General features: G+C 40.5%; 1 non-coding gene across 1 annotated transcript; it reads right to left on the bottom strand.

Moving 5' to 3' along the window:
- Positions 1–256: 256 nt before the first annotated feature.
- Positions 257–364, bottom strand: LOC112788153 (small nucleolar RNA R71). The gene has a single exon (XR_003195531.1). It is a non-coding gene; the product is annotated as a small nucleolar RNA R71 (small nucleolar RNA).
- Between the last annotated feature and the right edge of the window lie 23,102 nt (positions 365–23,466).

The following is a 23,466-nucleotide window of genomic DNA, read 5'->3' as shown; positions in this document are numbered from 1 at the left end:
AATGCAACAGAATTGCAAGTTTCATGGACTTCCATTGGAAGATCCTCATCAGTTCTTAGCTGAATTCTTGCAAATCTGTGACACTGTCATGACCAATGGGGTTGACCCTGAAGTCTACAGACTTATGCTTTTTCCTTTTGCTGTAAGAGACAGAGCTAGGACATGGTTGGATTCACAACCTAAAGAAAGCCTGAACTCTTGAGAAAAGCTAGTTAATGCCTTATTGGCAAAGTTCTTTCCACCTCAAAAATTGAACAAGCTTAGAGTGGAAGTCCAAACCTTCAGACAGAAAGAAGGTGACTCCCTCTATGAAGCTTGGGAAAGATACAAGCAATTAATCAGAAGATGTCCTTCTGACATGCTTTCTGAATGGAGCATCATAGGAATTTTCTATGATGGTCTGTCTGAACTATCCAAGATGTCATTGGATAGCTCTGTTGGAGGATCTCTTCATCTGAAGAAGACGCCTGCAAAAGCTCAGGAACTCGTTGAAATGGTTGCAAATAACCAATTCATATACACTTCTGAAAGGAATCCTGTGAATAATGGGATAGCTCAGAAGAAAGGAGTTCTTGAGATTGATACTCTGAATGCCATATTGGCTCAGAATAAAATATTGACTCAGCAAGTCAATATGATTTCTCAGAGTCTGTCTGGAATGCAAGCAGCAACAGGTAGTACTAAGGAAGCTTCCTCTGAAGAAGAAGCTTATGATCCTGAGAACCCAGCAATGGAAGAGGTGAATTACATGGGAGAACCCTATGGAAACACCTATAATCCTTCAAGGAGAAATCATCCAAATCTCTCATGGAAGGATCAACAGAGACCTCAACAAGGTTTCAACAATAATAATGGTGGAAGAAACAGGTTTAGCAATAGCAAGCCTTTTCCATCATCTTCTCAGCAACAGACAGAGAATTCTAAGCAAAGCCACTCTGACTTAGCAACTATTGTCTCTGATCTAATCAAAACCACTCAAAGTTTCATGACTGAAACAAGATCCTCCATTAGAAATTTGGAGGCATAAGTGGGTCAGCTGAGTAAGAAAATTACTGAACTCCCTCCTAGTACTCTTCCAAGCAATACAGAAGAGAATCCAAAGAGAGAGTTGGTGTACGAATTGTGAATCACACTTTTCACAACTCGTACCACTAACCAGCAAGTGCACTGGGTCGTCCAAGTAATACCTTACGTGAGTAAGGGTCGAATCCCATGGAGATTGTTGGTTTGAAGCAATCTATGGTTATCTTGTAAATCTTAGTCAGAAAGTCAATTATGTTTATCAGTTTAAATAGTGGAAAATAAAGGAGTGCGAATTAATTACTTGTTGTGCAGTATTGGAGAATATGTTGGAGTTTTGGAGATGCTTTGTCCTTTGAATCTCTGCTTTCTCCCTATCTTCTTCTTCACGCACGCACGTCCCTCCTATGGCAAGCTGTGTGTTGGAGGATCACCGTTGTCAAAGGCTACCATCCTTCCTTTCAGTGAAAATGGTCCAAGTGCGCTGTCACCGCACGGCTAATCATCTGTAGGTTCTCGATCATACTGGAATAGGATTCGCTATCCTTTTGCGTCTGTCACTACGCCCAGCACTCGCGAGTTTGAAGCTCGTCACAGTCATCCAATCCCAGAATCCTACTAGGAATACCACAGACAAGGTTTAGACTTTCTGGATTCTCAAGGATGCTGCCAATGGATTCTAGCTTATACCACGGAGATTCTGATTAAGGAATCTAAGAGATATTCATTCAATCTGATGTAGAACGGAGGTGATTATCAGACACACGTTCATGGATTGAGGAAGGTGATGAATGTCATGGATCATCACCTTCACCATAATTAGGCGCAAATGGATATCTTAGATAGGAATACGCATGTTTGAATGGAAAACAGAGATACTTGCATTAATTCATCGAGGCACAGCAGAGCTCCTCACCCCCAACAATGGAGTTTAGAGACTCATGCCGTCAAAAGGTACAAAGTTCAGATCTAAAATGTCATCCGATGCAAAATAAATCTCTAAAAGTTGTTTAAATACTAAACTAGTAATCTAGGTTTACAGAAAATGAGTAGACTATGAAAGATAGTGCAGAAATCCACTTCTGGGGCCTACATGGTGTGTGCTGGGGCTGAGACTAAAGCTTCTCACGTGCCTGGGCTGTTTTGGGCGTTCAACACCAGGTTGTAACCTATTTCTGGCGTTGAACTCCACTTTGTAACTTGTTTCTGGCGCTGGACGCCAGACAGCAGCATGGAACTGTCGTTGAACGCCAGTTTACATCGTCTATCCTTGAGCAAAGTATGGACTATTATATATTGCTGGAAAGCCCTGGATGTCGACTTTCGAACGCAATTGGAAGCGCGCCATTTGGACTCCTTTAACTCCAGAAATTCCATTTTGAGTGCAGAGAGGTCAGAATCCAACAGCATCAGCAGTCCTTTTTCAGCTTGAATCAGATTTTTGCTCAGCTCCCTCAATTTCAGCCAGAAAATACCTGAAATTACAGAAAAACACACAAACTCATAGTAAAGTCCAGAAATATGAATTTTGCCTAGAAACTAATGAGAATAAACTAAAAACTAACTAAAATATACTAAAATCTATATGAAATTAACCGCAAAAAGCGTATAAAATATCCGCTCATCACAACACCAAACTTGAACTATTGCTTGTCCTCAAGCAACTAGAAAAATAAAATAGAAGACTAATAAGTTAAGAAGTAATAATATCTCAGAGTTTTTGAGTGAAGCTCAGATTCTAATTAGATGAGCGGGACTAGTAGCTTTTTGCTTCCGAACAGTTTTGGCATCTCACTTTATCCATTGAAGCTCAGAGTGATTGGCATCTATAGGAACTTAGAATTCAGATAGTGTTATTGATTCTCCTATTTCAGTATGATGATTCTTGAACACAGCTACTTTATGAGTCTTGGCCGTGGCCCTAAGCACTTTGTTTTCCAGTATTACCACTGGATACATAAATGCCACAGACACATAATTGGGTGAACCCTTTTAGATTGTGACTCAGCTTTGCTAAAGTCCCCAATTAGAGGTGTCCAGGGTTCTTAAGCACACTCTTCTTTTTGCTTTGGACCTTGACTTTAACCGCTCAGTCTCAAGTTTTCACTTGACACCTTCACGCCACAAGCACATGGCTAGGGACAGCCTGGTTTAGCCGCTTAGGCCAGGATTTTATTCCTTTAGGCCCTCCTATCCACTGATGCTCAAAGCCTTGGGATCCTTTTTATTTACCCTTGCCTTTTGGTTTTAAGAGCTTTTGTCTTTTTCTGCTTGCTTTTCTTTTTCTTTCTATATTTTTTTTTCTGCAAGCTTTGTTCTTTGCTGCTTTTTCTTGCTTCAAGAAACATTTTTATGATTTTTCAGATTATCAATAACATGTCTCATGTTCATCATTCTTTCAAGAGCCAACATATTTAACAGTCTTAAACAATAAATTCAAAAGATATATGCACTGTTCAAGCATTCATTCAGAAGACAGAAAGCATTGCCACCACATGTTACTAATTAGATTTTTTTTTCTTATTAAAACTCGAATTTTATTGCCTCTTATTCAAAAGATCTGCTATTTTATTCGTGTTTGCTGATGATGAGAAAAATAGACTATAACTTAATTGAAGATAAAATCAAAATAGACACTAATTACTATTATATGACTCCTAAGGTAAACTCCTATAACGACAACTATCACAGAGTTAAAGCAGAAATTGGAATTTAACAACCTTTGTTCTGGGAAGTGGATGTTCCTCGGATCTGTGGGGTGCTTGGTCCTTCAAGAGATAACTTCTGGCGCTTTAATTCCCTCAAGTCACGCCCTTGCTCTTCCTGTTCTTTAATCAAGTAGCAAAGAATTTGACTTTGTTCCTTCTGTTCCTTTATTATTTGTTCCATAGCTTCTTGCATCTTGGTAACTGATGTTTCAAGATACTCTCAATATTCAGATTGAGGGATTTCTGGGAGAAATTCCTGTGTTTTCTTCTTGATGGGGTCATCCTATGCTTGTTGTTTTTCCATTGATGCTTTGGTGATTGGTTTCTCAATTGAGATATACTCAGTTATTCCCATCCTTACTCGAGCGTCCTTGCAGAGCATAGAAATCAAGCTTGGATAAGCCAACCTGGCATCTTTGGAATTTTTATTTGCAATTTTGTAGAATTCAGTTGAAATCAGTTGATGAACTTCCACTTCTTTTTCCATCATGATGCAATGGATCATCACTGCTCTTCTAATAGTGACTTCAGAACGGTTGCTGGTGGGCAGCAGAGAATGCCCAATGAAATCCAGCCAGCCTCTAGCTACTGGTTTGAGATCTTCTCTTTTGAGTTGATTAGGAACACCCTTCGTGCTGGTGGTCCACCTGGCTCCAGGGATGCATATGTCCTCTAGAATCTTATCCAGGCTCTTGTTTGTTCTCATCATTCTCCTATTGAAGGAGTCTGGATCATCTTTCAACTGAGGTAGCTTTAAGATCTCTCTGATCTTGTCAGGGTGGGTATGAATAATCTTTCCTCTGACCACAGTTCGATAGTCATAGATATCAGATCCAGATAGTCTTTGCCTGTCTGTATGCCACATATTAGCATAGAACTCCTGGACCATATTCCTTCCCACTTTCGTTTCAGGATTAGCTAGGACCTCCCAGTTCCTGATTCGAATTTGCTCCTGGATCTCCGGATATTCGTCTTCTTTCAGATCGAATCTAACTTCCGGGATCACTGATCTTAGACCAATTATTTTATAATAATGGTCTGAATGTTCTTTAGATAAGAACTTCCCTTGATTCCAAAGTGGTTTTGGAATGCTCTCTTTCTTGCCTCTTGAAGTGGGTTGTTTTCCCTTAGGAGCCATGCTCTTAGTGATCACGGATAAACACACCAAACTTAGAGGTTTGCTTGTCCTCAAGCAAAAGAAAAGAAAGGAGAGGGATAGAAGGAGAGCTAGGTGCAATTGTTGATGGAGGAGGGTGGAGGCCGAACCCATATATAAAGGGAGGGGGTGGGTTCAAAAATTTTGAAAAGATATGATAAAAAGATTGATTTGGAAAAGATAAGATAAAAGATATGATAAGAGAGGATATAGTTTAAAATTGAAAAGATATGAAAAATTTTTGAAAAAGATAAATCTAGATTTTGAAAAAGATAATGTGGAGATTTGAAAAAGATATTAGTTGAAAAAAATAGATTTGTTTTGAAAATTTGAAAAAGAGTTGGATTGAATTTGAAAAAGAGGGTTTGTGCTTATGGATTAAGATACATTTGATATTTTTAAGGTAGGGTTTTTAGAAATTAGGGATTTTAGAAATCAGGGTTCTTAACATGTTTATGCAAGAAATCATGAATTGAAGCATGAAAATTAAGATTAAAATGAAAAATATGAAGAAAAAATGAATTTACCTCCTCCCCACCATCCTGGCGTTTGAACGCCCAAACGCTGCATGTTTTGGGCGTTCAACGCCCAAATGCTGCCTCTCCTGGGCGTTCAACGCCCAGCTGCTGCTTCTTTCTGGCGTTGAACGCCAGGAAGTCCTTTGTTACTGGGCGTTTTTCTGAACGCCCAGAATGTTGTAAATCTGGCGTTAAACGCCCAGAAAGAGCTTCTTTCTGGCGTTTAACGCCCAGATGGCTATCCTTACTGGCGTTCAACACCCAGTGGATGCTTCTGTTGGGCGTTGAACGCCCAAAACAGACTTTTACTGGTGTTTCCTTGCCAGTGAGCTCTTTTTCTCTGTTTTATGTGCAGAATCCTTCTGTAACCCTGTGAACTTATGCAATTGATTCTTTACCTTGTTATCAATGAACTTTATATAAACAAATAAAAATAAAAATAGGGCAAAATGATTAGAGGATTGATGCCCCATGGCTGGGTTCCCTCCCAGCAAGCGCTTCTTTATTGTCTTTAGCTGGACCTTGCTGAGCTTTTAGTCTAGCTTCAGCCTTGAGCACTCTTGCTCAACATTACCTTCAAGATAGTGCTTGATTCTCTGTCCATTGACAATGAACTTCTTATCAGAATCAATATCTTGAAGCTCCACATAACCATATGGTGATACACTTGTAATCTCATATGGTCCCCTCCACCGGGATTTCAGTTTCCTGGGGAATAGCTTGAGTCTAGAGTTAAACAGCAGAACCTTCTGTCCTGGTTCAAAGATTCTAGATGACAGCTTTCTATCATGCCACTTTTTTTATTTCTCTTTATAAAGCTTGGCATTTTCGAAAGCAGTGAATTTGAATTCATCTAGCTCATTTAGCTGGAGCAATCTCTTTTCTCCTGCTAATTTAGCATCAAAGTTTAGGAATCTGGTTACCCAGTAGGCTTTATGTTCCAGTTCCACGGGCAGGTGACATGCCTTACCATACACAAGTTGGTATGGAGAGGTCCCTATAGGGGTCTTGAATGCTGTTCTGTAAGCCCACAGAGCATCATCCAAGCTTCTTGCCCAATCCTTTCTATGGGTACTTACAGTCCGTTCTAAAATTCTTTTTAGCTCTCTGTTGGAGACTTCAGCTTGTCCATTAGTCTGTGGATGATATGGAGTCGCCACCTTGTGGCGAATCCCATACCGGACCATGGCAGAGTAAAGCTGTTTGTTGCAGAAGTGAGTGCCCCCATCACTGATTAGTACTCTAGGGACACCAAACCTGCTAAAGATATGTTTCTGGAGGAACTTCAGCACTGTTTTAGTATCATTGGTGGGTGTGGCAATGGCCTCAACCCATTTTGATACATAGTCAACTGCCACCAGAATATAAGTGTTTGAGAATGATGGTGGGAAAGGTCCCATGAAGTCAATTCCCCATACGTCAAACAACTCAATCTCCAAGATTCCTTATTGAGGCATGGCGTAACCATGAAGCAGATTACCAGCTCTTTGGCAACTGTCACAGTTACGTACAAACTCTCAGGAATCTTTATAGAGTGTGGGCCAATAGAAGCCACATTAGAGGACCTTGGTGGCTGTTCGCTCACCTCCAAAATGGCCTCCATATTGAGATCCATCGCAATGTCATAGGATCCTCTGTGCTTCTTCTCTAGGAACACACCTACGGATTATTCCGTCTGCACATCTCTTAAAGAGATAGGGTTCATCCCACAAGTAGTACTTTGCATCAGTGATTAATTTTTTCTTTTGTTGCGTGTTGTACTCTTTGGGTATGAACCTTCCAGCTTTATAGTTTGCAATATCGGCAAACCATGGTGTTTCCTGAATGGCAAATAAATGCTCATCCAGAAAAGTCTCAGAGATCTCCAGAGAAGGGAGGGATGTCCCTTCTATTGGCTCTATCCGGGACAGATGATCAGCTACTTGGTTCTCTGTCCCTTTTCTGTCTCTTATTTCTATATCAAACTCTTGCAGAAGCAACACCCATCTGATGAGCCTGGGTTTTGAATCCTGCTTTGTGAGTAGATATTTAAGAGCAGCATGGTCAGTATACACAATCACTTTTGATCCTACTAAGTATGATATGAACTTGTCAATGGCATAAACCACTGCAAGTAATTCTTTTTCTGTGGTTGTGTAATTTTTCTGGGCATCATTCAAAACGCGACTAGCATAATAAATGACGTGCAGAAGCTTGTCATGCCTCTGTCCCAATACTGCACCAATGGCGTGATCACTGGCATCACACATTAGCTCAAATGGTTATGTCCAGTCTGGTGCAGAAATAACTGGTGCTGTGACCAGCTTAGCTTTCAGCGTTTCAAATGCCTACAGACACTCTGTGTCAAACACAAATGGCGTGTCAGCAGCCAGCAGATTGCTTAGAGGTTTTGCGATTTTTGAAAAATCCTTTATAAACCTCCTATAGAATCCTGCATGCCCCAGAAAGCTTCTGATTGCCTTAACATTGGCAGGTGGTGGTAATTTTTCAATTACCTCTATTTTTGCTTGATCCACCTCTATTCCCTTGTTTGAGATTTTATGCCCAAGGACAATCCCTTCAGTCACCATGAAGTGACATTTTTCCCAGTTTAAAACTAGGTTGGTCTCTTGGCATCTTTCCAGAACAAGTTTCAGGTGATCAAGACAGAAGCTGAATGAGTCTCCATATACTGAGAAGTCATCCATGAAGACTTCCAGAAATTTTTCCACCTTATCAGAGAAAATAGAGAGCATGCATCTCTGGAAGGTTGTAGGCGCATTACACAGCCCAAATGGCATCCTTCTATAAGCAAACACTCCAGATGGACATGTGAATGTTGTTTTCTCTTGATCTTGGGGATCTACTGCAATCTGGTTATAGCCTGAGTAGCCATCCAAAAAGTAGTAATAATCATGACCTGCCAGTCTTTCTAGCATCTGGTCTATGAATAGTAAAGGAAAATGATCCTTTCTGGTGGCTGTATTGAGCCTTCTGTAGTCAATACACATGCGCCATCCTGTAACTATTCTTGTAGGAACCAGTTCATTTTTTTCATTATGAATCACTATCATGCCTCCCTTTTTGGGACGACTTGGACAGGGCTCACCCAGGGGCTATCAGAAATAGGATAAATAATCCCAGCCTCTAGTAATTTGGTGACCTCTTTCTGCACCACTTCCTTCATGGCTGGATTTAGCCGCCTCTGTGGTTGAACCACTGGTTTAGCATTATCCTCCAATAAGATTTTGTGCATGCATCTAGCTGGGCTTATGCCCTTAAGGTCACCTATGGACCACCCAAGAGCTGTCTTGTGTGTCCTTAGCACTTGAATAAGTGCTTCCTCTTCCTGTGGATTTAAAGTAGAGCTTATGATTACTAGAAAAGTGTCATCTTCTCCCAGAAATACATATTTCAGGGATAGTGGTAATGGTTTGAGCTCGGGTTTAGGAGGTTTTTCCTCTTCCAGAGGAAATTTCAGAGGCTCTTTAATCTCCTCTGAATCCTCCAAATCAGGCTGAACATCTTTAAAGATGTCTTCCAACTCTGATTCGAGACTCTCAGCCATGTTGATCTCTTCTACCAAAGAGTTAATAAGATCAACTTTCATGCAGTCTTTTGATGTGTCTGGATGCTGCATGGCTTTGACAGCATTCAACTTAAACTCATCATCATTGACTCTCAGGGTTATTTCCCCTTGTTGGACATTAATGAGGGTTCGTCCAGTTGCTAGGAAGGGTCTTCCTAGAATGAGAGTAGCACTCTTGTGCTCCTCCATTTCCAGCACTACAAAGTCAGTGGGAAAGGTGAATGGCCCAACTCTGACGATCATGTCTTCAATCACGCCTGATGGGTATTTAATGGAGCCATCAGAAAGTTGGAGACATATCCGGGTTGGTTTAACTTCTTCAGTTAAGCCAAGCTTTCTGACAGTGGATGCAGGTATTAGGTTGATGCTTGCCCCAAGATCGCACAAAGCTGTCTTGGTGCAGTTACCTTCTAATATGCATGGTATCAGAAAACTCCCAGGGTCTTTAAGCTTTTCAGGAAAGCTTTTTAGAATGACTGCACTGCATTCTTCAGTGAGGAGAACTCTCTCTGTTTCTCTCTAATCCTTTTTATGACTCAAGATCTCTTTCATGAACTTGGCATAAGAAGGTATTTGCTCAAGTGCCTCTGCAAATGGAATCTTTATTTCAAGAGTCCTGAGATAATCTGCAAAGTGAGCAAATTGCTTATCCTGTTCCTCTTTCTGGAGTTTTTGAGGATAAGGTATCTTGGCTTTATATTCCTCAACCTTAGTTGCTGTAGGTTTATTGCCTACAGAAGTGGCTGAAGAAGCCTTTTTAGAGGGGTTGTCATCAGCACTTGTGTGTGTCTGATCCCTCACTGGCAATTGAGTGCCAGAGTTAGAAGCTGGAGTGATGTGAGACGCCAACTCCTTGTCTGTTCCTGGCGTCTGAACGCCAGAACTGTGCCCATTTTGGGCGTTCAGCGCCAGATCTTGCCCATTTTGGGCGTTCAGCGCCAGATTCTTGCTTGTTTCTGGCGTTGAACGCCAGTCTTGGGTATGGTCTGGGTGTTCAGCGCCAGCTTTCCACCAGATTGCTGGCATTTTAATGCCAGCATTATTTTTCCCTGGGCTCTTACTGTCCTCAGGTGAATTTTGGGTGGTTTGCTCATTCCTTAGCTCTTTGCTGCCTTGAGGTGGGGTATTTAATGTTTTCCCACTTCTTAATTGAACTGCTTGGCATTCTTCTGTTCTTTGTCTTGACAGCTGCTGCTTTGTTTGCATCAATTGTTCTTCCATATTTATATTAGCTATCCTTGTCTCTTGTAGTTTATCCTTGAATTCGGCTAACTGCTTTGTTAGAAAGTCCAATTGCTGATTGAATTCAGCAGCTTGTTTTACAGGGCTGAGTTCAGCAGTTACTGTTTGAACCTCTTCTTTCATGGAAGGGTCACTGCTTAGGTACAGATGCTAATTCCTGGCAACTGTATCAATGAGCTCTTGAGCCTCTTCAATAGTCTTTCTCATGTGGATAGATCCACCAGTTGAGTAATCTAGAGACATCTGAGCTCCTTCTGCAAGCCCATAATAGAAGATGTCTAACTGAACCCACTCTGAAAACATTTCAGAGGGGCATTTTTGTAGCATCTCTCTGTATCTCTCCCAGGCATCATAAAGAGATTCATTATCTCCTTGTTTAAAGCCTTGGATGTCCAGCCTTAGCTGTGTCATCCGTTTTGGGGGAAAGTATTGATTCAGGAATTTTTCTGTCAGCTGTTTCCATGTCCTTATGCTGGCCTTAGGTTGGTTATTTAACTACCTCTTAGCCTGATCTTTTACAGCAAATGGAAACAGCAATAGTCTGTAGACATCCTGATCTATTTTCTTATCATGTACTGTGTCAGCAATTTGTAAAAATTGTGCCAGAAACTCTGTAGGTTCTTCCTGTAGAAGACCGGAATACTGGCAACTTTGCTGCACCATGATAATGAGCTGAGGATTCAACTCAAAGCTACTGGCTCCAATGGAGGGTATGCAGATACTACTCCCATATGAAGCAGTAGAGGGGTTAGCATATGACCCCAGAGTCCTCCTGGACTGTTCATTTCCACTTAGATCCATGATGGAGAAAGGGAGATGATGTAAAATTAAAAAAAATTTATTTTTATTTATTTATTTATTTATTTATTTCGAAAATGAAATAAATTGAAATAAAATAAATAAAAATAGGTGAAGATTTTCGAAAAAAAATGAGGAGAGAGAAAGTGGTAAGGGAGTTTTAAAAAAGACATGATTTGGAAAAGATTTTAAATTTTGAAAAAAAATCTGAATTTTAGAAATGAATTTCGAAAATTTGTTTTAGAAATAGAGAGAAAAGATATTTTTTTTTGAATTTAGTGAGGAAAGAGAAAAACAATAAAATAGCACAAGATTTAAAATTTTTAGATCTAATGCTCCTAGTTTTCGAAAATTTTGGAGCGAAAACACCAAGGAACACCAAACTTAAAAATTTTAAGATCAAGACACAAGGAAAACTCAAGAACACTTTGAAGACTCACAAGAACACAAGAACATGAATAAGGAACACCAAACTTAAATTTTTTTAGAAAACCAAAGAAAAATCAACAAGAAAACACCAAACTTAAAATTTGGCACAGAATTTAATAGAGAAATTATTATTTATGGAAAAGATTTAAAAAAAAAAGTATACCAAACTGCCACTGACTTAGACCAACGCTCTAGCCAATTAGACAGTAAATGTAACACTTGTTTTGAAGAAGGATATTTTTAACCAAGAACAATAATAAGAGACTCTAAACTAAAAAGAAAAATTTTCCTAATCTAAGAAACAAAATAAACCGTCAGTTGTTCAAACACGAACAATCCCCGGCAACGGCGCCAAAAACTTGGTGCACAAATTGTGAATCACACTTTTCACAACTCGTACCACTAACCAGCAAGTGCACTGGGTCGTCCAAGTAATACCTTACGTGAGTAAGGGTCGAATCCCACGGAGATTGTTGGTTTGAAGCAATCTATGGTTATCTTGTAAATCTTAGTCAGAAAGTCAATTATGTTTATCAGTTTAAATAGTGGAAAATAAAGTAGTGCGAATTAATTACTTGTTGTGCAGTATTGGAGAATATGTTGGAGTTTTGGAGATGCTTTGTCCTTTGAATCTCTGCTTTCTCCCTATCTTCTTCTTCACGCACGCACGTCCTTCCTATGGCAAGCTATGTGTTGGAGGATCACCGTTGTCAATGGCTACCATCCTTCCTTTCAGTGAAAATGGTCCAGGTGCGCTGTCACCGCACGGCTAATCATCTGTAGGTTCTCGATCATACTGGAATAGGATTCGCTATCCTTTTGCGTCTGTCACTACGCCCAGCACTCGCGAGTTTGAAGCTCGACACAGTCATCCAATCCCAGAATCCTACTAGGAATACCACAGATAAGGTTTAGACTTTCCGGATTCTCAAGGATGCTCCCAATGGATTCTAGCTTATACCACGGAGATTCTGATTAAGGAATCTAAGAGATATTCATTCAATCTGATGTAGAACGGAGGTGATTGTCAGACACACGTTCATGGATTGAGGAAGGTGATGAATGTCACAGATCATCACCTTCTCCATAATTAGGCGTGAATGGATATCTTAGATAGGAACACGCATGTTTGAATGGAAAACAGAGATACTTGCATTAATTCATCGAGGCACAGCAGAGCTCCTCACCCCCAACAATGGAGTTTAGAGACTCATGCCGTCAAAAGGTACAAAGTTCAGATCTAAAATGTCATCCGATGCAAAATATATCTCTAAAAGTTGTTTAAATACTAAACTGGTAACCTAGGTTTACAGAAAATGAGTAGACTATGACAGATAGTGCAGAAATCTACTTCTGGGGCCCACTTGGTGTATGCTGGGGCTGAGACTAAAGCTTCTCACGTGCCTGGGCTGTTTTGGGCGTTCAACGCCAGGTTGTAACCTGTTTCTGGCGTTGAACTCCACTTTGTAACTTGTTTCTGGCGCTGGACGCCAGACAGCAGCATGGAACTGTCGTTGAACGCCAGTTTACGTCGTCTATCCTTGAGCAAAGTATGGACTATTATATATTGCTGGAAAGCCATGGATGTCGACTTTCGAACGCAATTGGAAGCGCGCCATTTGGACTCCTTTAACTCCAGAAATTCCATTTTGAGTGCAGAGAGGTCAGAATCCAACAGCATCAGCAGTCCTTTTTCAGCCTGAATCAGATTTTTGCTCAGCTCCCTCAATTTCAGCCAGAAAATACCTGAAATTACAGAAAAACACACAAACTCATATTAAAGTCCAGAAATATAAATTTTTCCTAGAAACTAATGAGAATAAACTAAAAACTAACTAAAATATACTAAAATCTATATGAAATTAACCCCAAAAAGCGTATAAAATATCCGCTCATCAAGAGTGCAAGGCCATAAACACGTCTCACATGGCCGAACCTGGAGAGGAGGAAGAGGCATTGATCTCCACTGAGGAAGACCTCAATGGACGTCCACTGACCTCCATGGAGTTCCCTAATGAGGAACCATGGGATTCTGAGGCTCACACAGAGACCATAGAGATTCCATTGAATTTACTTCTGCCATTCGAGCTCTGATGAGTATTCTTCCTCTGAAGAGGATGAAGATGTTACTGAAGAGCAAGTTGCTAAGTACCTTAGAGCAATCATGAAGCTAAATGTCAGGTTGTTTGGTAATGAGACTTGGGAGGATGAACCTCCATTTGCTCATCAAAGAACTGGATAACTTGACTAGGCAGAAATTACCTCTGAAGAGACAAGATCCTGGAAAGTTCTCAATACCTTGTACCATAGGCACCATGACCTTTGAGAAGGCTCTGTGTGACCTAGGGTCAAGCATAAACCTCATGCCTCTCTCTGTAATGGAGAAGCTAGGGATCATTGAGGTACAAGCTGCAAGAATCTCACTGGAGATGGCAGACAATTCAAAGAAACAGGCTTATGGACTTGTAGAGGATGTCTTGGTAAAGGTTGAAGACCATTACATCCCTGCTGATTTCATGATCCTAGAGACTGGGAAGTGTATGCATGAATCCATCATCCTTGGCAGACCCTTCCTAGCCACAGCAAAAGCTGTGATTGATGTTGACAGAGGAGAATTGATCATTCAAGTGAATGGAGACTCCCTTGTGTTTAAAGCTCAAGGATATCCCTCTGTCACCATGGAGAGGAAGCATGAAGAGCTTCTCTCAATACAGAGTCAAACAGAGCCCCCACAGTCAAACTCTAAGTTTGGTGTTGGGAGGCCACAACCAAACTTTAAGTTTGGTGTTGAACCCCCACATTCAAACTCTAAGTTTGGTGTTGGGAGGTTCCAACATTGCTCTGAACATCTGTGAGGCTCCATGAGAGCCCACTGTCAAGCTATTGACATTAAAGAAGCGCTTGTTGGGAGGCAACCCAATCTTTAATTATCTATGTTAAATTTCTATTTTCTTTTGTTATTTTATGTTTTCTATAGGTTGATGATCATGTGAAGTCACAAAAACAATTGAAAAATCAAAAATAGAATGAAAAATAGAACACTCTGGAGGAGAAACTTACTGGCGTTTAAACGCCAGTAAGGGTAGCAGAATGGGCGTTAAACGCCCAGTCTGGCACCATTCTGGGCATTTAACGCCAGAAATGGGCACCAGACTAGCGTTTAACGCCAGGAATGGGCAAGAAGCTGGCGTTAAATGCCAGAAATGGGCAGCAGCCTGGCATTTAACGCCAGGATTGGCAGTAAGGGGCGTTTTGCACGCCACATGGTGCAGGGATGAGAAATCCTTGACACCTCAGGATCTGTGGAACCCACAGGATCCCCACCTACCCCACCTCTCTCTCTCCTCTTCACCCATTCACCAATCACCTCAATACCTCTTTCCCAAAAATCCCTCACCTATCAAATCCCACAATTCTCTTCACCACTCACACCCATCCTTCATAACACTCCACCTACCTCACCATTCAAATTCAAACCACTTTCCCACCCAAACCCACCCATAATGGTCGAACTATACCCCCCTCTCCACTCCTATATAAACCCATCTTCATTCCTTCATTTTCACACAACCTAAACACTACCCATCCCCCTTGGCCGAAACACAAAGCCCCCTCCATCTCCTCTATTTCTTCTTCTTCTACTCTCTTCTTTCTTCTTTTGCTCGAGGACGAGCAACCTTCTAAGTTTGGTGTGGTAAAAGTTAAAGCTTTTTTTTATTTTTTCATAACCATTAATGGCACCAAAGGTCGGAGAAACCTCTAGAAAGAGGAAAGGGAAGGCAAAAGCTTCCACCTCCGAGTAATGGGAGATGGAGAGATTCCTCTCAAGGGTGCATCAAGACCACTTCTATGAAGTTGTGGCCAAGAAGAAGGTGATCCCCGAGGTCCCTTTTAAGCTCAAAAAGGGCGAATATCCAGAGATCTGACATGAGATCCAAAGAAGAGGTTGGGAAGTTCTCACCAACCCCATTCAACAAGTCGGAATCTTAATGGTTCAAGAGTTCTATGCCAATGCATGGATCACCAAGAACCATGATCAAAGTGTGAACCCGGACCCTAAGAATTGGCTTACAATGGTCCGAGGGAAATACTTAGACTTTAGTCCGAAAAATGTAAGGTTGGCATTCAATTTGCCTATGATGCAAGGAGATGCACACCCATACACTAGAAGGGTCAACTTTGATCAAAGGTTGGACCAAGTCCTCATGGACATCTGTGAAGAGGGCGCTCAATGGAAGAGAGATTCAAGAGGAAAGCCGGTTCAACTAAGAAGGCATGACCTCAAGCCCATGGCTAGGGGATGGTTGGAGTTTATCCAACGCTCAATCATTCCTACTAGCAACCGATCTGAAGTTACTATAGACCGGGCTATCATGATTCATAGCATCATGATTAGAGAGGAAGTAGAAGTTCATGAAGTTATATCCCAAGAACTCTACAAGGTGGCGGACAAGTCCTCTACTATGGCAAGGTTAGCCTTCCCTCATCTCATCTGTTACCTCTGCAATTCAGCTGGAATTGACATAGAGGAAGACATCCTCATTGATGAGGACAAGCCCATCACTAAGAAAAGGATGGAGCAAGTAAGAGAACCTCACCAAGAGCATGAGGAAACTCCTCATCATGAAATCCCTGAGATACCTCAAGGGATACATTTTCCTCCACAAAACTATTGGGAGCAAATCAACGCCTCCCTAGGAGAATTAAGTTCCAACATGGGACAACTAAGGGTGGAGCACCAAGAGCATTCCATCCTCCTCCATAAAATTAGAGAAGACCAAAGAACCATGAGAGAGGAGCAACAAAGGCAAGGAAGAGACATTGAGGAGCTCAAGCACTCCATAAGATCTTCAAGAGGAAGAACAAGCCGCCATCACTAAGGTGGACTCGTTCTTTAATTTCCTTGTTCTTTATTTTCCTGTTTTTCAAATTTTTATGCTTATGTTATTTATGTTTGTGTCTTTATTACATGATCATTAGTGTCTAAGTGTCTATGCCTTAAAGCTATGAAAATGAATCCATCACCTTTCTTAAATGAAAAAATATTTTTAATTGAAAAAGAAAAAGAAGTGCATTAATTTCAAATTTTAAAACAGTTTAATTATTTTGATGTGGTGGCAATACTATTGTTTTTCTGAATGAATGCTTGAACAGTGCATATCTTTGAATTTGATTGTTCATGAATGTTAAAATTGTTGGCTCTTGAAAGAATGATGGAAAAGGAGAAATGTTATTTGATAATCTGAAAAATCATAAAATTGATTCTTGAAGCAAGAAAAAGCAGTGAAAAGCTTGCAGAAAAAAAAGGGATATATGCGAAAAAAAAAAAGAAAAAGAAAAGCAAGCAGAAAAAGTCAATACCCCTTTAAACCAAGAGGCAAGGGTGATAAAAAGGATCAAAGGCTTTGAGCATCAGTGGATAGGAGGGCCCACAGGAATAAAATCCTGGCCTAAGCGGCTAAACCAAGCTGTCCCTAACCATGTGCTTGTGGCGTGAAGGTGTCAAGTGAAAACTTGAGACTGAGCGGTTAAAGTCGAGGTCCAAAGCAAAAAGAAGAGTGTGCTTAAGAACCCTGGACACCTCTAATTGGGGACTCTAGCAAAGCTGAGTCACAATCTGAAAAGGTTCAATCAGTTATGTGTCTGTGGCATTTATGTATCCGGTGGTAATACTAAAAAACAAAGTGCTTAGGGCCACGGCCAAGACTCATAAAGTAACTGTGTTCAAGAATCAACATACTTAACTCGGAGAATCAATAACACTATCTGGATTCTGAGTTCCTATAGATGCCAATCATTCTGAACTTCAAGGAATAAAGTGAGATGCCAAAACTATTCAGAAGCAAAAAGCTAAAAGCCCCGCTCATCTAATTAATACTGATCTTCATAGATGTTTTTGGAATTCATTGTATATTCTCTTCTTTTTATCCTATTTGATTTTCATTTGCTTGGGGACAAGCAACAATTTAAGTTTGGTGTTGTGATGAGCAGATAATTTATACGCTTTTTGGCATTATTTTTAGTATATTTTAGTTAGTTTTTATTATATTTTTATTAGTTTTTATTTAAAAATCACTTTTCTGGACTTTACAATGAGTTTTTGTGTTTTTCTGTGATTTCAGGTATTTTCTGGCTGAAATTGAGGGACCTGAGCAAAAATCTGATTCAGAGGCTGAAAAAGGACTGCAGATGCTGTTGGATTCTGACCTCCCTGCACTCAAAGTAGATTTTCTGGAGCTACAGAAGCCCAATTGGTGCATTCTCAATTGCGTTGAAAATAGACATCCTGGGCTTTCCAGCAATATATAATAGTCTATACTTTGCCCGAGATTTGATGGCCCAAACAGGCGTTCCAAGTCAGCTTAAGAATTCTGGCGTTTAATGCCCAAACTGGCACAAAAGCTGGCGTTTAACTCCAAGAAAAGTCTCTACACATGGAAGCTTTGGTGCACGAATTATGAATCACACTTTTCACAACTCGTACCACTGACCAGCAAGTGCACTGGGTCGTCCAAGTAATACCTCACGTGAGTAAGGGTCGAATCCCACGGAGATTGTTGGTTTGAAGCAATCTATGGTTATCTTGTAAATCTTAGTCAGGAAGTCAATTATGTTTATCAGTTGAATTGCAAATAGACAATAGAGCATGGATTAAAGGTTACTTGTTATGCAGTAATGGAGAATATGTTGGAGTTTTGGAGATGCTTTGTCTTCTGAATCTCTGCTTTCCTCTGTCTTCTGATTCACGCACGCACGTCCTCCTATGGCAAGCTGTGTGTTGGTGGATCACCGTTGTCAATGGCTACCTTCCATCCTTCCAGTGAAAACTATGCTCACGCGCTCTATCACAGCACGGCTAATCACCGGTTGGCTCTCGATCCGGTTGGAATAGGATTTACTATCCTTTTGCGTCTGTCACTAACGCCCAGCCTTCAGGAGTTTGAAACTCGTCACAGTCATTCAATCCTTGAATCCTACTCGGAATACCACAGACAAGATTTAGACTTTCGGGATTCTCATGAATGCCGCCATCGGTTCTAGCTTATACCACAGAGATTCTGATTAAGGAATCTAAGAGATACTCATTCAATCGTACATAGAACGGAGGTGGTTTTCAGGCACACGTTCATGATTTGAGGAAGGTGATGAGTGTCACAGATCATCACCTCCATCACAGTTAAGCGCGAATGAACATCTTAGATAGGAACAAGCGTGTTTGAATGGAAAACAGAAATACTTGCATTAATTCATCGAGACACAGCAGAGCTCCTCACCCCCAACAATGGGGTTTAGAGACTCATGCCGTCAGAGAATATAAAGTTTAGATCTAAAATGTCATGAGGTACAAAATAAGTCTCTAAAAGTTGTTTAAATACTAAACTAGTAGCCTAGGTTTACAAAAAGTGAGTAGACTATGATGGATGATGCAGAGATCCACTTCTGGGGCCCACTTGGTGTGTGCTGGGGCTGAGATTTAAGCAAGTCACGTGCAGAGGCCATTTGTGGAGTTGAACGCCAGTTTTTGTGCCAGTTTGGGCGTTCAACTCCAGCTTTTGATCCTTTTCTGGCGCTGGACGCCAGAATTGGGCAGAGAACTGGCGTTGAACGCCAGTTAACGTCATCTATTCTTGTGCAAAGTATGGACTATTATATATTGCTGGAAATCCCTGGATGTCTACTTTCCAACGCAATTGGAAGCATGCCATTTCAAGTTCTGTAGCTCCAGAAAATCCACTTTGAGTGTAGGGAGGTTAGAATCCAACAGCATCAGCAGTCCTTTTTCAGCCTGAATCAGATTTTTGCTCAGCTTCTTCAATTTCAGCCAGAAAAATACCTGAAATTACAGAAAAACACACAACTCATAGTAAAGTCTAGAGATATGAATTTTTACTAAAAACTAATGAAAATAGACTAAAAACTAACTAGAACATACTCAAAACTATATGAAATTAACCCCAAAAAGCGTATAAAATATCCGCTCATCACAACACCAAACTTAAACTGTTGCTTGTCCTCAAGCAACTAGACAAATAAAATAGAAGACTAATAGGTTGAGAAGCAATAATATCTCAGAGTTTTTGAGTGAAGCTCAGATTCTAATTAGATGAGCGGGACTAGTAGCTTTTTTGCTTCTGAACAGTTTTGGCATCTCACTTTATTCATTGAAGCTCAGAGTGATTGGCATCTATAGGAACTTAGAATTCAGATAGTGTTATCGATTCTCCTATTTTAGTGTGATGATTCTTAAACACAACTTCTTTATGAGTCTTGGCCGTGGCCCTAAGCACTTTGTTTTCCAGTATTACCACCGGATACATAAATGCCACAGACACATAATTGGGTGAACCTTTTCAGATTGTGGCTCAGCTTTGCTAAAGCCCCCAATTAGAGGTGTCTAGGGTTCTTAAGCACACTCTTCTTTTTGCTTTGGACCTTGACTTTAATCGCTCAGTCTCAAGTTTTCACTTGACACCTTCACGCCACAAGCACATGGTTAGGGACAGCTTGGTTTAGCCGCTTAGACCAGGATTTTAGTCCTTTAGGCCCTCCTATCCACTGATGCTCAAAGCCTTGGGATCCTTTTTATTTGTTCTTGCCTTTTGGTTTTAAGGGTTATTGGCTTTTTCTGTTTGCTTTTTTTCTTTCTTTTTTTTTTTCTACAAGCTTTGTTCTTTGCTGCTTTTTCTTACTTCAAGAATCATTTTTTTTTATGATTTTTCAGATTATCAATAACATGTCTCATGTTCATCATTCTTTCAAGAGCCAACATATTTAACAGTCTTAAACAACAAATTCAAAAGACATATGCACTGTTCAAGCATTCATTCAGAAGACAGAAAGCATTGCCACCACATTTAACTAATTAGAATTTCTCTTATTAAAACTCGAAATTTTATTGCCTCTTATTCAAAAGATCTATTACTTTATTCATGTTTGCTGATGATGAGAAAAATAAACTATAGCTTAATTGGAGATAAAATCAAAATAGATACTAATTACTACTATATGACTCCTAAGGTAAACTTCTATAAGGACACTGTCACAGAGTTAAGGCAGAAATTGGAAATTAACAACCTTTATTCTGGGGGAACGGGGGTTCCTCTGATCCTTGGGGTGCTTGGTCCTACAAGAGAAGACTTTTGGCGCTTCAATTCCCTTAAGTCACGCCCTTGCTCCTCTTGTTCTTTGAACATATAGGTTAACATTTGACTGTGTTCCTTCTGTTCTTTTATTATTTGCTCCATAGCTTCCCGTATCTTGGTAACAGACGTCTCAAGATACTCCCAGTATTCAGATTGAGGGATCTCTGGGAGGAATTCCTATGCTCTCTTCTTGATGGGATCATCCTGTGCTTGTTGTTTTTCCATTGATGCTTTGGTGATTGGCTTCTCAATTAGGATATACTCAGTTATTCCCATCCTTACTCCAGCGTCCTTGTAGAGCAGAGAAATCACGCTTGGATAAGCCAACCTGGCCTCTTTAGAATTTTTGTTAGCAATTTTGTAGAGTTCAGCTGAAATCAGCTGATGAACCTCCACTTCCTTTCCCATCATGATGCAATGGATCATCACTGCTCTTTTAACTGTGACTTCAGAACGGTTCCTAGTAGGCAACAGAGAACGCCCAATGAAGTCTAGCCATCCTCTGGCGACTGGTTTGAGATCCTCTCTCTTGAGTTGATTTGGGACACCCTTTGTGTTGGTGGTCCACCTGGCTCCAGGGATACATATGTCCTCTAGAATCTTATCCAGGTCAATGTCTTCTCTCATCATCCTCCTGTTGAAGGAGTCTAGATCATCCTTTAGCTGAGGTAGCTTTAAGATCTCTCTGATCTTGTCAGGGGTGGTATGAACAATCTTTCCTCTGACCATGGTCCAAAAATCATAGAAGGCAGTTCCAGATAGTTTTTGCTTGTCAGTCTGCCACATATTAGCATAGAACTCCTGGACCATGTTCCTTCCTACTTTTGTTTCAGGATTAGCTAGGATTTCCCAGTTTCTGATTTGAATTTGCTCCTGGATCTCCGGATATTCATCTTCTTTCAGATCGAATCTAACTTCCGGGATCACTGATCTCAGACCCATTACTTTAAGATAATGGTCTGAATGTTCTTTAGATAAGAACTTCCCTTGATTCCAAAGTGGTTTTGGAACGCTCTCTTTCTTGCCTCTTGGAGTGGGTTGTTTTCCTTTAGGAGCCGTGATCTTAGTGATCTCGGATAAACACACCAAACTTAGAGGTTTGCTTGTCCTCAAGCAAAAGAAAAGATAGGAGAGGGATAGAAGGAGAGCTAGGTGCAATTGTTGATGGAGGAGGAGGGAGGCCGAACCCAAATTTAAAGGGATGGGGGGTGGGTTTTCGAAAAATTGGAAAAGATAAGATAAAAAGATTGAGTTGAAAAAGATAAGATAGAAGATATAGTTTAATTTTGAAAAGATATGATAGAATTTTGAAAAAGATAAATCTGAATTTTGAAAAAGATAATATGGAGATTTGAAAAAGATATGGATTAGTTGAAAAGATTTTTGAGTGAAAAAGATAGATTTTGTTTTCAGAAAAGATTTGAAAAGAGTTTGGATTGAATTTGGAAAGAGGGATTTTTAGAAATTAAGGATTTTAGAAATTAAGGATTTTAGAAATCAGGGTTCTTAACATGTTCATGTAAAAATCATGCATTGAAACATAAAATTTGAAATTAAAATGGAAATACGTGTGGAAAAATGAATTTGGCTCCTCCCTGCTGTCCTGGCGTTTGAACGCCCAAACACTGCCTGTTTTGGGCGTTCAGCGCCCAAATGCTGCTCTCCTGGGCGTTCAACGCCCAGCTGCTGCCATTACTGGCATTCAACGCCCAGTGGGTGCCCATTTCTGGCATTGAACGCCCAGATTGCTACCATTACTGGCGTTCAGCGCCCAGTGGATGCCCATTTTGGGCATTGAACGCCCAAAATATACTTTTACTGGCGTTTTCTTGCCAGTGAGCTCTTTTTCTCTGTTTTGTGTGCCGAGGTCTTCTGTAAATGATTATTTACCTTGTTGTCAATGAACTCTATATAAACAAATAAAAATAAAAATAAAAATAAAAATAAAAATAGAAATAGGGAAAAATGCTTAGAGGATTGTTGCCCCATGGCTGGGTTGCCTCCCAGCAAGCACTTCTTTATTGTCTTTAGCTGGACCTTGCCGAGCTTGTAATCTAGCTTCAGCCTTGAGCATTCTTGCTCAATGTTGCCTTCAAGATAATGCTTGATTCTCTGTCCATTGACAATGAACTTCTTATCAGAATCAATATCTTGAAGCTCCACATAACCATATGGTGATACACTTGTAATCACGTATGGTCCCCTCCACCGGGATTTCAGTTTCCCGGGGAATAGCCTGAGTCTAGAGTTAAACAATAGGACCTTCTGTCCTGGTTCAAAGATTCTAGATGACAGCTTTCTGTCGTGCCATTTTTTTTATTTTTCTTTATAAAGCTTGGCATTTTCGAAAGCTGTGAATCTGAATTCCTCTAGCTCATTTAGCTGGAGCAATCGTTTTTCTCCTGCTAATTTGGCATCAAAGTTTAGGAATCTGGTTACCCAGTAGGCCTTATGTTCCAGTTCCACGGGCAGGTGACATGCCTTACCATACACGAGTTGGTATGGAGATGTCCCTATGGGGGTCTTGAATGCTGTCCTATAAGCCCACAGAGCATCATCCAAGCTCCGTGCCCAATCCTTTCTACGGGTATTTACTGTCCGTTCTAGGATTCTCTTTAATTCTCTGTTGGAGACTTCAGCTTGCCCATTGGTTTGTGGATGATATGGAGTGGCCACCTTGTGGCGAATTCCATACCAAACCATGGCAGAGTAAAGCTGTTTATTGCAGAAGTGAGTGCCCCCATCACTGATTAGTACTCTAGGGACACCAAACCTGCTAAAGATATGTTTCTAGAGGAACTTCAGCACTATTTTAGTATCATTGGTGGGTGTGGCAATAGCCTCAACCCATTTTGATACATAATCAACTGCCACCAGAATATAA

The sequence above is a fragment of the Arachis hypogaea genome, chromosome 20 (assembly GCF_003086295.3).
Source record: "Arachis hypogaea cultivar Tifrunner chromosome 20, arahy.Tifrunner.gnm2.J5K5, whole genome shotgun sequence".
In the NCBI taxonomy this organism is placed as follows: Eukaryota; Viridiplantae; Streptophyta; class Magnoliopsida; order Fabales; family Fabaceae; genus Arachis; species Arachis hypogaea.
This window is presented reverse-complemented; position numbering and strand designations above follow the sequence as displayed.